We start from the raw sequence: 14,283 nt of genomic DNA, 5'->3' as shown, positions 1-14,283 counted from the left end.
GTGGAGGCGTTTTTGTGGACAAAACTCCGGTACAAGCGAGGACTTTGATAGAGAGTATGACTGCAAACTCTCAACAATTTGGCACCATCAGGAATGAGCATCCACCAAAGAAAAACAACTAGGTAAATGTCTCTTCCTTGAACAACAATTAATTGAATTGACGTCTCTTGTCCGTCAGATGGCTGTAGGGAATGGACAGTGTGGGGACCTCGGGTTGCTAATCTCAATTAGGGCAAGTAATGAATAGATAATCATTCATTAAACATCAACTAAAGAAACCAAGAGCCAAGTAAAAAAATTTTTTTTTTTTTTAATAAACAGTGCCTCGCTCGATCGGTGAAAAATGCCCAATCGAGCGAGCACAATTGCTCAGCTCTCGGATGGAAAACATTTTGGCCTCGCTCGATCCGTCAAATTCTGCGGATTGAGAGAGCCACAACTTCGAATTCTCTGTTTGTCAAAATACCATGCTCGCTCGATCCGTCAATTTCTACGGATCGAGCGGCCCCTGTTTTTCAGAAATTCTGCAGAACACATTTTTCTGTCAAAATCGATTCCTTCCAATTCAATCCTCAAAAATCATTCCAAAACATGATATATCAATTTCAAAACATGCATAAACTTATAAACAAAACCTCAAGCATTTATACATGCATTTTATTACAACAACAAGTCGCTGAAGTTCGATAAATGACATCAAGTATTCCAAACTTCATACATATGATCTAAACCAAAGTTTCATGCTTCTAGAGTTCACTACATTTTCTACAACCCGAGTCCTCACATGCTAGACTCTCTCCCAGCTGTCAATGACATCGATGATCAGCTCCTGCCCTCTCTGTTGTCATGCACACATACAAAACAAGACAACAGCCGGATAAACTCCGGTGAGATACAATTCTCAGTATAACCAACATATTGAAAGCGTTAAATAAATCATATCGACTCTATTTAAAACTCAATTCAACAAATAGAGTACTCAAACGCTTTAACTACGAATTGATTCATATAACTTCGAAGCCATCAAGATTCATAAATGATCTTGACATGGATATCCATCTAACGAATTCGTAAACGACTCGCAAATAAGGTTCACCGCAACCTTGGCTTAGAATCAATTCGATATAACATCATTTCAACTCGAATATAAAGATCCACTACCTGAGATGGATCGACAACACCACAATCAAATCAAAACATAAACAAGTATGTGATTTTTACGGGCCAATTCAAAGATAATCGTTCTTGAGTTTCAAAGTCCCTACTTCGCGATGTCGTCATTATACCTTCGTTTATCGAGGTTCTGAACTCTTCAAATCTGTAAGATATAATCAAAACACATATATCAAACTTCATATCAACCTATCATTTCAGAAACGAGTCAAAACCATCAAGATTTCATCAATCAAAAGCACTTCAAACCTCAATCAACTTTCTTCAGTTCAAAGTCGGCGTCTCGTATTGTTGGCCTTCCAAACTTGACTGAAACTGAATAAGAAAAATGCTATAAAATTGATAACATCTCAATAACAACTTCAACTCAGAATTCGACTATCAAAACAGTTCCAAAACTCGCTTAAACGACGTAGCGATTTCAATTCGGTAACTGACGTAATCCCGACTTTGAAATCATTTCTCTTTTCAATATCATTCAAACTTATAGATATATTTCACAAAACAGCTGATATAACTCATTCAAATCTTCATTGAAATAGCTATAATCTACAATCATAAGCTGAAGATCATATTTGGACACAATAACATAAGAGCATCAATTCCGGTGTTGCATATTCAAACGATAGAACACCAAGCACAATTTCAAAATTTCAGAATCTGATATTTGCCACATATCAATTTCGAAATCCATAAAACATAACATAAAACTTACACGAGATCGAAGCCCTCGTTGTAAGGATTCCAAAACACTTTTCGGAATCGAAATCGGATACCCGGAGCAAAAGTTATAAGGGTTTGAAGATCAAGAACTCAAAGAAAATGGAAGAAATCGATTCCTCTGTTCATAATTCTGAATTATCTAATGAAGTACACGTTTCATGCTGACTAATAAACTTAAAATCTGATAAGTTATAAGATAATTGCAATTTGGTCCCTCAACTCTTCAATAATTGCAATTTGGTCCTCGGTCCTTATTTTACTTCAATTTCAACCCTAAATAATTTAAGAATATTAGAATTTAAATCCAAAACTCCAAATATTCCCAAATTAAATATACTCGGATTAAACTTAAATAAATTTGGATTAATTTCTAATTAATCCCGGGCCTTACATTTCTCCCCTACTAAGACATGAGTTCGTCCTCGAATTCATAAACAGTATAGATATGCAGTCCGCATGCTCATAAGAATAAAGAATAACTGAAAACTGAATAAGAACTCACATCAGTGGAATAGATAAGAAAATCGTTGCTTCATATCTTCTTCGACTTCCCAAGTTGCCTCTTCAACTCCGTGTCTACTCCATTGAATCTTCACCAATGGAATGGTCTTCATTCGGAGTTGTTTCGTCTTCCTATCAAGAATCTGAATAGGTTGCTCGAAATAACTAAGAGTGTCATCCAACTCAGCTTCATCAGATCGAATCACATGAGACGCATCAGATATATACTTCCTCAACATCGATACATGAAAGACATCATGTATTCCAGATAAAGACATAGGAAGAGCGAGTCGATAAGCTAGATTGCCTATCTTCTCGAGAATCTCATACGGCCCAATATACCTCGGAGATAATTTTCCTCGTTTGCCAAATCGAACTGTGCCCCTGAACGGTGAAATCTTCAGAAACACTCTATCTCCCTGATCAAAAGATAACGGCCGTCGTCGTACATTTGCATATCTGGTCTATCTGTGTTGTGCTGTTCTCATTCTTTGCTGTATCAGTTTCACCTTTTCAGTCATCTGTCTGATCATATCTAGCCCTAACTCAGGTACCTCAGAAACATCATCCCAATACAAAGGCGATCGACACTTCTTCCCATATAATGCTTCAAATGGTGCCATCTCTATACTTGTCTGATAACTGTTGTTATAAGAAAATTCCATGAGTGGTATAGAATTTTGCCATGTAACACCAAAATCAAGTACTACAGCTCTAAGCATATCCTCAAGCATCTGAATAGTTCGTTCAGATTGACCGTCAGTTTGAGGATGATAAGCGGTACTCAAATGTAAACGCGTACCTAGAGCTTCCTGTAGGCTATGCCAAAAGTGCGAAGTAAACCTCGGATCTCGGTCATATACAATCGACTTTGGCACACCGTGTAATCTTACCACTTCTCGAATATAGAGATCCGCCATTTGATCATGACGATAAGTCATTCGGTAAGCAATAAAGCACGCAGATTTCGTCAATCTGTCGATGATCACCCAAACAGCATCGCATCCTCGAGATGATCGTGGCAACTTCGTTACAAAGTCCATGGAAATGTGGTCCCATTTCCATTCAGGAATCGATAAACTCTGTAATAAGCCACCTGGTTTCTTTCTTTCAGCTTTCACTTGTTGGCAATTCAAACATTTTGACACAAATTCCGTCACATCAGACTTCATTTGTTTCCACCAGTACTGACTCTTCAAGTCATTGTACATCTTTCTGCCTCCAGGGTGAACACTGAAGCGACTACAATGGGCTTCTTTCAAAATATTCTGTCTTAAGTCTGCAATATCGGGAACAACTATTCGGTCATTCACATACAAGATATCATCATCACTAACCTTGTACTCAGACTGATGTCCTGATCGAATCATTTCAATCAATTTCTGCACATTTTAATCGGCTTTTTGTGCTTCTTTGATACGAATCAATAACTCTGGCTCAGCACTGATTGCATAAACTCTCATCGGCCTTCTATCTGTCTCAAATACATACCCCGAAATACAACAATCTTCAATCAAATTAGATACACCTATCGTAGACAAGGATAAAGCACATACCTTTCTACTTAGGGCATCCGCTGCTGCATTAGATTTTCCCGGATAGTATTTGATTTCACAATCAAAATCCTTCAACAAATCAAGCCATCGTCGTTGTCTCATATTCAACTCAGATTGTGAAAACAGATACTTTAGACTTTTGTGATCAGAAAAGATTTCAAACTTCTCGCCGTATAAGTAATGTCTCCAAATCTTTAATGCAAAAACGATTGCAGCCAATTCAAGATCATGAATCGGATACCTGACTTCATGTGGTTTCAGTTGTCGAGAAGCATAAGCGACAACATGTCCTCTCTGCATCAAAATACATCCCAAACCCTGGTGAGAAGCATCACAATATACAACAAAATCACCAGTACCTGTAGGGATTATTAGAACAGGAGCTGTAGTCAATCTCTTCTTAAGTTCGACGAAACTTCTTTCACATGCTTCAGACCAAATAAATGGTGCATTCTTCTGTGTAAGCTGTGTAATAGGCTTTGCTATAGATGAAAAATCTCGAATGAATCGACGATAATAACCTGCTAAGCCCATAAAACTTCGAATTTCTGGCACAGATGTCAGTCTCTGCCAACTGATCACAACTTCAACTTTACTCGGATCCACTGAAATGCCATCTCCTGAAATTACATGACCAAGAAAAACAACTCGCTGCAACCAAAACTCACATTTGGATAACTTGGCATACAATTTCTCTTCTCTTAATATTCTCAATACAGTTCGGAGATGATCAGCATGTTCACACAGATTCTTAGAGTATATCAAAATGTCATCGATAAAGATAATCACAAAGTCATCTAAATATCTTTGAAATACTCTATTCATCAATCCCATAAAAACTGCCGGTGCATTCGTTAGACCAAAAGGCATGAATATGAATTCATAATGGTCATACCTGGTTCTAAACGCAGTCTTAGGAATGTCCTCGTCTCTAACCCTCAATTGATGATATCCGGATCATAGATCAATCTTCGAATATACCGACGAACCCTGCAATTGATCAAATAAATCATTGATACGAGGTAAAGGATAGCGATTCTTTACCATTGCTTTGTTCAATTGCCGGTAGTCAATACATAATCTCATCGATCCGTCCTTCTTTCGAACAAATAATACCGGAGCACCCCAAGGGGAAACACTCGGTCTGATATAGCCTTTGGCCAACAAATCTTCAAGTTGGTCTTTCAATTCAATCGGTGCCATACGGTAAGGTGCTTTCGATATCGGCTGTGTACCTGGCATCAGTTCAATACTGAAATCTACCTCTCTGTACGGTGGCAATCCTGGAATCTCGTCAGGGAATACATCTGCAAACTCACTCACCACCGGTATATCAGTCAGTGTCGGACTAGTCTTCAATACATCAACAGCATAGATCAGAAATCCCTCTGCTCCTTTCTGTAACAACTCAGTCATAGCAAGAACAGATATCAATGGAATTTTAGATCTTGATCCCTTACCATAAAATTTCCATTCATCAGCCATATCAGGTCTGAACTTCACAATCTTTTGAAAACAGTCTACTGTAGCTCTGTACTTGGTTAGCATATCAATACCGATTATGCAATCAAAATCAGACAAACCGAGTACAATACAATCAAGCTCAATCTCATGCCCCTCACACTGTAATATACAATTTCGTACAGACTTCACTGATACAATACCTCGACCCAGAGGTGATGAAATAGATACAACAGTAGCTAAGGGCTCAACAGGTAATGAATACAATGCAACAAACTGCTCAGATATAAAAGTATGTGACGCACCAGTATCAAATAAGACATAAGCAGGATAACCATAAAGAGAACAGTTACCTGCAATCACATCATCTGGTGCCCCTTGTGCTTGCTCCTCAGTCAATGCAAACACCCTTGCTTGTTGCCTCGGAGGTTGATTCACTGTCTGACCTCCTCCTCTACTCGGTGCTGCAGGCTGTGGTTGAAAAGAATGAACAGAAGATGTTGATTGACCCACCGGTCTTGATGCTCTTGCACCCTGTGCACCTTCAGATCCTCGTTGTGGACACACTCTTGCAAAGTGTCTCATCTTGTTGCAAATGTGGCAGCTACCAAATACACCTCGGCATTGTTCATCAGTATGGCGACCTCCACATTTGGTGCAATATACACCAGACTTCTGTCCAGCTTTAAACTGTCGGGATCCACTAGAACTAGAAGAGCTACCACCACCTGATCTCTTGAACTGTTTGCTCTTGCCTTTAAAGAAACTCTTCTTTCCACCACTGCTACCTCCAGATTCAAATCGAGGTGGCTGTGGAATCTGTGGCTGTTCTTGTGGTTGTCTCATTGGGTGTGGCACAAACTGTGCTCCTCGTTGTTTTAGTATCCCTGCTTCTGCACCCTTTGCTCGATTTAGAGCATCAGCAAAGGTATTCGGTCTTCCCGAATTCACCAGTGTAAAAACCTCAGGATTCAAGCCATTGATGAATTGATCGGCTTGAGCTTCGTCACTAACAGCGATATGTGGTGCAAACTTCAACAGGCTAGTGAATTTGGCAACATTCTTCAATATTCAATTGTCCCTGTTACAAACTTGCAAACTCTGCTCCTTTGTCCTTGCGATAAGACACAGGAAAGAAACGCTGATAGAAAGCAGTTCGAAATACAGACCAGGTAATAACAGTACCTTGGTTTTCCAGTGCTCTCTTCGTCGCTATCCACCAACTCTTGGCAAGGCCATGCAATTGAGTAATTATCAGTCTCACACGACGATCATCTGTATAATCAATGGACTCAAATAACTGCTCAATATCTTCCAGCCAGTTCTCACACTCTATAGCATTCTCTGTTCTTTGCAACTTTGGTGGTTTGAAAGACTGGAATCGTTTCAAAAGTTTCTCCATTGGATTAGCATCACTGAACTCATCAGTAGACGTACTACCCTATCCATGTTCAGACACTGTCACTGGGACCTGTGCAGCATTTGCCTGTTCAGGTTGATTCATAACCAATGGTTGTCTAACTTTCGGTGCTGGTCGGGGAGGCATATCTGATAAGCAAACAGATTAGTGTACAGTTCAATCTCAATTACATCAAGTCTGTTGCAATCCACATTGCCTTCGTAGATCGAGTTTCAATTCATCCCCATAATACATGCTAGTACTTCAATCAAATAACTGAATAGCATGTAATTCATAACATTGTATAGCATACTCTTCGCAAATTATCACAGCATCATGTGATAATTTAATATCTGTAATCAGTAAATCATATACCATACAAGTATGAAAGCAATAAATAAATCAGAATAGAAGACTCGATCTACCCCGCTCATCTAGTCATAGTCCAAGAAACTTAACGCTCTGATACCACCTGTTGTGGGGACCTCGGGTTGCTAATCTCAATTAGGGCAAGTAATGAATAGATAATCATTCATTAAACATCAACTAAAGAAACCAAGAGCCAAGTAAATTTTTTTTTTTTTTAATAAACAGTGCCTCGCTCGATCGGTGAAAAATGCCCGATCGAGCGAGCACAATTGCTCAGCTCTCGGATGGAAAACATTTTGGCCTCGCTCGATCCGTCAAATTCTGCGGATCGAGCGAGCCACAACTTCGAATTCTCTGTTTGTCAAAATACCATGCTCGCTCGATCCGTCAATTTCTACGGATCGAGTGGCCCCTGTTTTTCAGAAATTCTGCAGAACACATTTTTCTGTCAAAATCGATTCCTTCCAATTCAATCCTCAAAAATCATTCCAAAACATGATATACCAATTTCAAAACATGCATAAACTTATAAACAAAACCTCAAGCATTTATACATGCATTTTATTACAACAACAAGTCGCTGAAGTTCGATAAACGACATCAAGTATTCCAAACTTCATACATATGATCTAAACCAAAGTTTCATGCTTCTAGAGTTCACTACATTTTCTACAACCCGAGTCCTCACATGCTAGACTCTCTCCCAGCTGTCAATGACGTCGATGATCAGCTCCTGCCCTCTCTGTTGTCATGCACACATACAAAACAAGACAACAGCCGGATAAACTCCGGTGAGATACAATTCTCAGTATAACCAACATATTGAAAGCGTTAAATAAATCATATCGACTCTATTTAAAACTCAATTCAACAAATAGAGTACTCAAACGCTTTAACTACAAATTGATTTATATAACTTCGAAGCCATCAAGATTCATAAATGATCTTGACATGGATATCCATCTAATGAATTCGTAAACGACTCGCAAATAAGGTTCACCGCAACCTTGGCTTAGAATCAATTCGATATAACATCATTTCAACTCGAATATAAAGATCCAATACCTGAGATGGATTGACAACACCACAATCAAATCAAAACATAAACAAGTATGTGATTTTTACGGGCCAACTCAAAGATAATCGTTTTTGAGTTTCAAAGTCCCTACTTCGCGATGTCGTCATCATACCTTCGTTTATCGAGGTTCTGAACTCTTAAAATCTATAAGATATAATCAAAACACATATATCAAACTTCATATCAACCTATCATTTCAAAAACGAGTCAAAACCATCAAGATTTCATCAATCAAAAGCACTTCAAACCTCAATCAACTTTCTTCAGTTCAAAGTCGGCGTCTCGCATTGTTGGCCTTCCAAAATTGACTGAAACTGAATAAGAAAAATACTATAACATTGATAACATCTCAATAACAACTTCAACTCAGAATTCGGCTATCAAAACAGTTCCAAAACTTGCTTAAACGACGTAGCGATTTCAATTCGGTAACCGACGTAATCCCGACTTCGAAATCATTTCTCTTTTCAATATCATTCAAACTTATAGATATATTTCACAAACCAGCTGATATAACTCATTCAAATCTTCATTGAAATAGCTATAATCTACAATCATAAGCTGAAGATCATATTTGGACACAATAACATAAGCGCATCAATTCCGGTGTTGCATATTCAAACGATAGAACACCAAGCACAATTCCAAAATTTCAGAATCTGATCTTTGCCACATATCAATTTCGAAATCCATAAAACATAACATACAACTTACACGAGATAGAAGCCCTCGTTGTAAGGATTCCAAAACACTTTTCGGAATCGAAATCGGATACCCGGAGCAAAAGTTATAAGGGTTTGAAGATCAAGAACTCAAAGAAAATGGAAGAAATCGATTCCTCTGTTCATAATTCTGAATTATCTAATCAAGTATACGTTTCATGCTGACTAATAAACTTAAAATCTGATAAGTTATAAGATAATTGCAATTTGGTCCCTCAACTCTTCAATAATTGCAATTTGGTCCTCGGCCGTTATTTTACTTCAATTTCAACCCTAAATAATTTAAGAATATTAGAATTTAAATCCAAAACTCCAAATATTCCCAAATTAAATATACTCGGATTAAACTTAAATAAATTCGAATTAATTTTTAATTAATCTCGGGCCTTACAGACAGACTGCAAAGGCATGTGGAATTTGTGCTGCAGTGGGACACGCTACTGATATGTGTCTCACACTTCAAGAAGATTCGGTTGAACAGGTCAATGCAACTGGAGGATTTCCTGGACCACCACAGCGGAAATATGATCCTTATTCCAACACATACAATCCTGGTTGGAAGGATCATCCGAATCTGAGATATGGAAACCCTCAAGCAAATCAATCGGGGACTCAAGCACCACCGCACAATCAAATTTATAGGCCGCCGTATCCTCAACAGCAGCAGCTTCCTCAAATTCCAAATCCAGGTGAGTTTCTTGAAAATATCGTTAAAGATCTTGCTACTAACACTATAGCTTTTCAACAGGAAACCTGAACAAGCATTCAAAACTTGAATACCCAGATGGGACAGCTCGCCACCGCCATCAATAAGCTGGAAGCACAGCACTCCAATGCTTTACCATCTCAGACAATTTCGAACCCAAGAAAAAACGCAAGTGCAATCACTCTACGGAATGGGAAGGAGTTGAAGATCAAGGAAAAATAAGTGGAGGCTTCAACCAAGGAGAAGCCACAAGAAGAACCAAAGGTGATTGACGGCGAAGCAAACAAGGAAGAAGCGTCAAGATGTAAGTTTCCTCCACTTTCTGAATATAAGCCTGTCGCCCCTTTTCCCTTAGCATTAAAAGAGTCTAGAAAAGATGAAGGGATAAAGGATCTTTATGAGACTTTTCGTACATGTGAGGTGAATATTCCGTTGTTAGATGCCATTAAGCAGGTACCTCGATATGCAAAGTTTTTGAAGGAATTGTGCACAGCAAAGAGGATGCAGACACTGAAGGGTTGTCAAAAAGTGGAACTTGGTGAGAACGTATCTGCTGTGATCCAACGAAAATTGCCCGCAAAATGCAAGGATCCAGGTATGTTTTCTATCCCATGCACTATAGGGAATGTTAGACTTGAGAAGGCCATGCTGGATCTAGGAGCATCAATCAATGTTATGCCATACTCTATCTATGCATCCTTGAAACTTGGTCTATTGAACAAAACTGGAATTGTTATTCAGTTAGCGGATAGGTCTAATGCATACCCTAGGGGAGTAGTGGAGGATGTGTTAGTGCAAGTAAATAAATTAGTATTTCCTGCAGATTTTTATGTGCTAGACATAGAAAACGGTTATCATAATAGTCCTATTTTGTTAGGCAGACCATTCTTGAAAACGTCCATGACTAAAATTGATGTTCACAGTGGCACACTTACTATGGAATTTGATGGCGAGGTTGTGAAATTTAATATTTATGATGCTATGAAATTTCCTGATAGTGATGATTGTGTGTTTTCTATTGATATTGTGGATTACTTGGCACAAGATTATTGTGAGCATGCAGGAAAAGATGATCTAGAGGTGGCTATTATTGCACCCATTCAGCAGAATGATGGAATTGGATTCAGCGAGGAAGTGAAGGAGATTGAGGAAATTCTGAATAGTTCGCCTGAGCTACCTCAGTCGGGTAATGTCTCTTACATATCTTTACCAATCTCTAACACTAGGCGTCTTCCATCTGTTTTGCAGGCACCTGTGGTCGAACTAAAGACACTTCCAACCCATCTTAAGTATGTTTTCCTTGGTGAAGGAGAAACATTACCAGTCATAATCTCCAATAGTTTGGAAGCCGACCAAGAGGAACAACTAATCAAGGTACTACAAGAGCACAAGACTGCTATTGGGTGGACTATAGCAGACATCAAGGGAATTAGCCCGTCCACATGCATGCACCGAATTTTGATGGAGGATGGAGCAAACCCCTCACGTCAACCGCAGAGGAAGTTGAATCCACCGATGATGGAGGTGGTCAAGGCTGAAATTTTGAAACTACTTGAAGTTGGAGTCATCTACCAAATTTCTGACAGTCAGTGGGTCAGCCCAGTACAAGTGATACCCAAGAAAACCGGGATAACTGTGGTGAAAAACAAGGATGATGAATTGGTTCCCACCCGCATTCAAAACGGGTGGAGGGTTTGTATAGATTATAGGAAGTTAAATTCGGGAACCCGAAAGGATCACTTTCCTTTGCCATTTATTGATCAAATGATTGAACGTTTAGCATATCATCCTTATTATTGTTTTCTTGATGGTATTCTGGTTATTTTCATATTTCTATTGCGCCAGAGGATCAAGAAAAGACGACATTCACATGCCCGTTTCGCACCTTTGCATACCGACGGATGCCCTTTGGAATTTGAAATGCACCGGCCACTTTCCAACGGTGTATGGTTAGTATTTTTTCGGACTTCATCGAGCATATCTTAGAAGTTTTCATGGATGATTTTACTGTCTATGGTGATTCATTCGAAAATTGTTTGTCTAACCTTGCACTTGTCCTTAAAAGGTGTGTCGAAACCAACTTTGTTTTAAATTCTGAAAAATGTCATTTTATGGTTAGGCAAGGTGTTGTATTGGGTCATGTCGATTCATCTAAGGGAATTGTAGTAACCCGTATCCAGAATTAGCGATTAATAAGTATATTAATCATGTAATCATGTTTAGATTAAGTAAAACATGATTAAAGAAACTCCAAATGGGTTAACGGAGTCCAGAAATGGATTCAGGACACTCGAAAATGGTCGGGAAGGTTCCAAGGGTTCGAATGGTTCGGAGGCTCCGAACCCGGGTTAGGAGGCTCCGAACTGGATCGAAGGATCCGAACCCAAGATCGGAGGATCCGAACGGGTTCGGAGGATCCGAACTCGGATCGGAGGCTCCGAAGATAATGCGTTATGGATGACATCATTGATGGGACTTCGGAGGATCCGAAGTCAGGATCGGAGGCTCCGAACAGGAACGGAGGCTCCGAAGTCAGGAACGGGGGATCCGAACCAGTTTGGAGGATCCAAAGTCGAGTTCGGACGGCCCGAACTTCGCCTATAAATAGAGGTCCGAAATTTCATTTTCAACTCGCACCTCTCTTTTTCCTCTCTCAATTCCTAGGCCTTCTAACTCAGATTTAGGGAATTCTAGGCATCCTATTGGGAATCCGGAAGTGGCATAGCGATCCAGGCGTCGAGGCGGAGCTGTGGCATAGTTTTGAGGCAATTGTCATCAGCGGGCTGACGACGGACGCAAGTATAGCTATGGTCTCCTTAAATTATTTAGGAGTATGCAATAGCTTAGTTAAGGCTTTTAGAGCTTAATTATTGATGCATGGATATTTGCATTGTAGAGCTGATATAGGCTTGGAACCTAGAGTGGGACTGCTAGGAACTGCCTGTAGAAAGGTACGCAAGTACAAACTGAGATTGCTAGCGGGTTTTGCATGCTTATATGTTGCATTTTGTATGTCATTTATTATGCAGCATGTGCATATCATATTGTGCCTGTCCATCTTGTGAGATGAGCCACGTAGGGTCGCTCAGCCCTGTCTGGACGGTTGATGTCTAGGGCCCATTGACTGACGGGTCATGGGTGGCTAGCATCGGGGGACACGGTCCACGTCCTGTAGGAATGAGCAGTGTACGCAGGGTTTGCTCCCCGGGTTGTACCACTCATATCCTAGGCGCCATTACTGAGCAGTTATATACAGTTATCCCAGATATGGATACCCTATCATTTGCATGCATCATATTTGTATGTTTTACCCAGTGCTTTCGTATTGAGCTTAGAGCTCACGTCCAGTCTTTTATGTATATTTGGACACCCCATTCGACGGGGCAGGTGTAGGTGCAGGATTGAGCACCCGGAGCTTGGAATAGCCAGTAACCAGTGAAGACAACAGGATTAGCTGTAGGTTTTGCCTTTAAGATATTTATTCGATTTGGTTGTATAAATCGAATTGGTTTAACCGGTTGTATTCTACCGGTCTGTTTTTATTTAAGTCTTCCACAACGATTTATTTGATGCATGTTTAATTATGCTCTTAAACTCTGATTAGGTAGTGGATCCGGGTGGGTCATTATATTTATTGGTATCAGAGCATATGTATGCAAGAGACTTGGGATATAGTAATAAGACTTTGGGTTATCCTTATAGGATGGAAGAGACCTTGGAAGAAGTGATGATGCAGCAATTAGTTTGCCCAGAGACTATCATCATCGGCAGGATTTCTAAAGATTTGGCTTATGGGATTCCAGCAAGTGCGTACATGGGTGATGGATCGTGTCCGAGTTTTCAAGATTTCTACTCATATGGATCCTAGTTTTGGATCGAGTACCGGATGCCAGAGGCAGTGGCAGAGCATTGGATGGGACGCACTTGATGCTTGCATCTGTATCGTCCATACCATGATGACACTACTCTGAAGATTCTCCAGTCGTAGATGGAGAGATTATCAGATAGAACTTTACCAGAGAATGCCTCGAGTGCCTAAAGCATGACAGGTTTTGAGCGTGAGGTCTTTAACCTCATGCAGAACATGGTTTTGCCGGTATGCTTGTATCGATGCGTTCGGTAGGCACACGGGAAACTTCATGTTCAAAAGCATGATATGAATACAAGAAGAACGCTGATGGTAGATCGTGAGCAGAAGAGGTCGACTGACATGCACTGACGCAGAGCATAGCTGGTTAGCTATCACGAGCCATTTCTCCGGAGTTCTTCGTAGGAGGACATGTAGAGAGACTTGGTCGGAAGTATGCTTGTATCGATGCGTGTGTCGATTAGAAGCTTCATGCTCAAGAAACGAAGACTAGTGCGATGATTTAAATACTGTATTGATGTAGTTGTAAACAGTATTTCAGTTGTAATAAATCATCATACTTTGGTTGTATCATTTCAAGTTCGATTGTACATTTCATTGTATTTTGAATACTGTATGTATTACATGAGATTGTAATAAAGAGAATTGTACATAACTTAAAGCAATGATACATGTTTTATTATCCAGCAATTCGTGAATGATTGCGAGTGATTTTGCTAGGATTGGC

This window comes from Henckelia pumila, chromosome 1 (genome assembly GCF_033568475.1).
Source record: "Henckelia pumila isolate YLH828 chromosome 1, ASM3356847v2, whole genome shotgun sequence".
In the NCBI taxonomy this organism is placed as follows: Eukaryota; Viridiplantae; Streptophyta; class Magnoliopsida; order Lamiales; family Gesneriaceae; genus Henckelia; species Henckelia pumila.
The sequence above is the reverse complement of the archived record's forward strand: the minus strand, read 5'-3'. Positions refer to the sequence as shown.